Source organism: Triticum aestivum, chromosome 4A, assembly GCF_018294505.1.
Source record: "Triticum aestivum cultivar Chinese Spring chromosome 4A, IWGSC CS RefSeq v2.1, whole genome shotgun sequence".
NCBI classification, from domain to species: domain Eukaryota; kingdom Viridiplantae; phylum Streptophyta; class Magnoliopsida; order Poales; family Poaceae; genus Triticum; species Triticum aestivum.
Genome location: NC_057803.1, coordinates 669,445,364 through 669,450,487, shown reverse-complemented (window position 1 = coordinate 669,450,487; position 5,124 = coordinate 669,445,364).

The following is a 5,124-nucleotide window of genomic DNA, read 5'->3' as shown; positions in this document are numbered from 1 at the left end:
GCCACGGAGAAGAACTGCACCTCTGCCCTCTCAAATTCCAGTAGGCCAGCCGCCCTGTATCTTTGACGTGGGCAAACACAAATTTGATGGCACTCTTTATCGATCGCACAGCCACACACTTCATCCCTGTTTTCAATTCTATCGATATCTCACGTCCATGACTCCGTTTCACACACATTGCATATGTTACATTTTTCTGATTGAGATATCATCAACACATTGCCTCTGTTTCGCAAAAACCATCTCTTTCACACCCACCCACGTACGTACCTGCACCTAAAGAAGAAGTGCACGCAGGATGCACATACTCACGTCTCGTTCCCGGCCACACCGGCGCGGGTACACGGTGGAGTTCGTTTTTGTACGAAAAGGCAGCCCACGTGATAATTTGACGCGTGTAGTGGTTGTTTACTCGAAGGAGGGTCGGGTACCATGCCTAGAATATAAAATGATTGCCGTGGGGAAAATGGAAAACGGGTTTGTCTCTCGTGAGTCTCATCACACAATCTCACACAAGGCCGCGGTGGCTTCTCTCTCTCAGCGTTGGTCAGTGATTCGGCCGCATCCCGTCCGTCGGTGGAAAGGGAGGATGTGCATCGTCTCTCCGTTCGACGGCGTTGAGGCAGCTCGTCCCAATCCGTGGTACCCGCCTTCTCTCTGACCAAGCTTCGGCACGGTAGGGCCTTCGCCACTTGCTCGCTATCGCAGTATGGGCAGATCCCGGCCGCCGGCGCCCTCCTAGTAACATCCCGACGACCCTCAGGTACAGCTTACTCCGGCCTTGCTCCACTGCCCATCTTCCCACGTTGCTGCATGTGGATCTTCTTTAGTTGTTTGCTTAAATCGTATCTCGGCCGGCGTACTTTCCATCTTGCAATCTCGTCCTCAAACCATTTTTGATAAACCACCATGTGCTATCTTTCCCTTTTTACATGGAACATGCTTCTTTTTTGTCGGCGTATGTGTCTTCAACTCGTGTTATTTGGCAGTAATTGTTTCCTTTCGACCTCCTTTTGCAAACAGGGCTATCCATTTTCACCTCGTTGCTATTGCGACCTTTTGGTGAACTGCACAAATCACTCTTCTGAAGAGTGTTTTGTGCAGTTCCGCCAAAATGTCACACGGGCAACGTTTTTACATTTCTATGGGACTGTGGAAAGGGAGATTGATTTTGCTATCCTCCTCATCCAACTCCGTGCCTAATCTTCTCAGACAAGAAGTTAGTCCTAAAGAGAGATCGTAGAGGTGATCGGCTTCTATTTATGTGTGTTATGTTTCATCATCTAGTTTCATTATTATTGTAATCACACTGACTAGATATCTTTGCAAATAGGGATGGTCCGCCCGATTTTAGTGGAGCTGCACAAAATGATCGGATTGTGGTATCCTTCATACACCTCTTTTTTGGCTATAGAGCTGAGTGAAACTAGCTGCCAAGCAATGAACACTGTGCCAAGGAAATGGAGCCATGCCTACGAACAACATCGATCAATTATATTATTATTTTTGTACACCTTCTCACAACTTTGTCTCCAGTTGTGATGTGAATATTGGCGCTGATCTGCGAACCATTGAGATGCATTAGACATGGTAGTTTCATTTGTATTTGATGGAATGTTGTAACGAGATAATCTCGAGGCAAGACACATGAATCCTAAGTTGAAACCTTTTTTTTCCTGCGGGAACCAGAGTTGAAACCTTCATAGCGTCACAGTAAAATTTCATCAAAATTATGCGTACATATAAATAGATCCTGAAGGATTGATAGCAATGCCAGAAACAATTCAACTTTGTTTCGCCGACATGTTGGACATCCTTCATCCGGCTCCACCTGCCATGCAGCAATATTGAGTGCACAACACAACTTCAGGAAAAGATTCACCCCGGTCGTTGCGCCACAGTAGTAATGACTAGTGAGCAGTCAAATCACAGAGCCCCACCTTCGCCACAGTAAGTTGCTCGGATGAAGCAACCATCATTTCTCTGTTCCTTGAATCCGCAGGTACTCCCATATTCCCATAGTAAAGTTGCTCAGGTGAATCAACCATCACTATATCCACTCACGTGTGATGACCACAGGAGCTATCCATTTAGATTGCATGTTAAAAAAATAAAGGTCGATAACTAATGCGGCAAACTTTCAAAAAAAAACTAATGCGGCACTTCGAGCCAACGCGGCTAGATCGCATTTTGCACGAGAAATTATACACCATGTTTCGTTGACATGTGGTCCCGTTCCAACATATCAGTGAGACGACGGCGAGTAGTAGGAGTATTTCCGAACCAACGTGTAGGCCGGGGTGCCCCTTCGTGAACCATGGCAAACTGGCGACCGTGCAGCGACGTTTCGCCTTTCCCTCTTGATTTGGAACTGCTGTCGCATGCTCTTCCTCTCCCTCCTCCATTTTCCTTCAGCCCTTCATGCTTTCTTCTGCCATTGTTCGATCGTCTTCTCCATGGAGGGAACAGGACGGAAACGACCTCGTTATTCTTGCCCCGATCTGAAAGATGACGTGGTGGAGGAACTCATTGATCGGTGCGACGTCATCACCTCGGCTAGCATGGCAGGTTCGTTCAAGCCCATTCTTGACTCAACTAATAACATCATTACAAGGAACCCAAGAGTCAAGGAACGGTTTGACCTCCCCTATCTTCTTTGCCGTGACCCTGATGACCAGTGCCGTCACGACGGAGGCCTCGCTTTGTGCAAGTTGATGCCGCTTGATAATGATGCGTATGATGTTAAGATGCCATCGCTTGAGGGCAAGGCCTGGGCAGGCGCAAATGGAGATTGGGTTGTTTACATTGGGTCCAACTGCGAGTGGGAACTTGTGAATGTGTACACTCGTGACCGGGTTCCACTTCCAAAAATCTCAGCAGACTGCCCAGAGGTTGAGCACACCGGTATTGTATGCACGTTCAAATACAATCATGGTGACTGTCTTCTATGGAAGATAGCAATTTCTCGAGTTCCCACCCGCTCTTGGAATTACAACAACTATGAAGTTGTTGCTATCTTCGACAAGCTTGTTGCCGTCGTTGCTGGTTTGACTCGATGGACATTGCTCAAAAATCAATTTATGTACACGGATGAGTACTGTGATGCAATTGAATACGAGGGCCTTGTGTTTGCTACAACCACTCGTGGCACTGTTTTTGCATGGAATCGTTATGATTTCGGTACGTTTATCTTCCACCATAATTATAATTGTTTCATCCACATGCATGCGGGTTAGCAAGTTTCCCTTTACTAATTAACCTTCTTCTTGTGTTTCCAAGGTCCTATGAAAATTCCACCACCTGTACTTGAAAAAATTTATAACCAAGGGGGAGATGACGATGGTGATGATCACCAGCATGAGGACGAGCAGCGCCCATATACTCGTTGGCGCCTGGCAACTAATTCCGATGAAACGTGCATTGCAATAGGTTATCGGATGAGGCCAATCATCAACAATAGTAGTACACTATTTGTACTAGCTTCACATGCTTCACGCGTCGTGCGGGTGTTTTTACTGTAGCCATATTGTTCCACGTAACCAGCACCTCGAATCCTAGATACTAGTAGTACTATATAGTAAGTAGTAAGAGTAGTAGGGTGGCATGGGCTAGAACAAGCATTCACGTCCAGGAGTACGGCACACGCCACCAGCATGACTTCCTTCTGACACCATATTTCTTGGAGTTCGTGCTAGAGCAATCTCTTCAACCTCATCGTTTCTCTAACTCAGCCATCGCGCGGCGGGTGAAGTGGGGGTTTGCCGATAGTCAGTTTCCTCAACTGCGGTCCCACTTGTAAGGCCAACTCCAACGCTCTATCAATATATGGATGTACTCTTCTTCCCAATACCAAAACTTGCATCCATTCTACTCCCTCCGTTCTACTACCTCTGTCCTGGTTTATAGGTCCCCTTTGTAGTTTGTGTCAAATTTTGACTAAAGATTTAACTAACAAAATGTTAATGCATGTCAAGAAAAATTATCTCATTGGATTCATATTTGAACATAGTTTTCAAAAATATAATGTTTGGTGACATGCATAAACATTTTGTTAGTTTAGTCTATGGTCAAAATTTGGCACGAAATATAATGGGGACCAATAAACCTGGACGGAGGTAGTATTTGTCAAAATATATATGTATCTAGACATGTTTTAGTATATAGGCACATCCATTTTTGGACAAATGGAAGTCAAGTATTTTGGAACGGAGGGAGTACACAATAAAAATTTTAAGTTAGCACAACTAGTCTAATCCAAGAGCACAACCGAAGATTTGGTCGGGTTCTTCCTCCTTTTGCCGACACGTGGGACATCCAGCATCCAGCTCGTGTCATGAAAGAAAATAGAGTGGTAGTTGATAAGTTGAAGCCACGAGATGTGCATCTTGGGTTAAACTGTAAATAGAATCTTACTACTCTTGAGTAACTCCAAAAGCGGCTACCGAAGATATTTCTTGGATTTGTTTGTCATCACCAGCACGTCGAGGTGAAAGATGTGCAGGTTCAGTGGGTCCTCTTGCGTTTTCACTGACATGTGGGGCCGCATGTGAGCAAACAGACGATGGGCTTCGCGCGTCCGTTGGCTGGCTGAGAAGAGAGATAGAGGAGTGCTGAGCACAGACTACAGGAAATTTGTTCTACGTAACCAGCACCTTGATATTCGTGTGTGGTTGTTTCTAGAATAAAAAAAGGAGGTACCTCTACTTATGTTACTCACACTACGCCTAGCCTAAGGTTAGTAGGTCACCTTGCGCTTGGCTCTTCGCCTCTTCCGGAAGTCGATGGTTCTACAGTAGTGCTTCTGGCAATCTGACACCAAATGAACTGCTGCACGTCCACCACTTGTAAGCAAAAGTTTCTCCTCGTGCTGTGAGCCACCGCGCACGCGTTGGCGAGGGAGAAGGCGTAATCAAGCTTCTCGTCATTCTGCGAGTTGACGGGACACATCAAAGTTATTTACTAGTAGTACGTACTCTCTCCAAAAAAGGGCTGACCATGTCATTGCTACCATCCCGTGCTCCGTCGTTGAGTACGTGCACTATTCACGTGCCATTCACGTGCCATCGAGGAGAAAAAATATTGCGTAGGTGCCATCGAAGTGCACGACTCACTTATGGAAAAGGG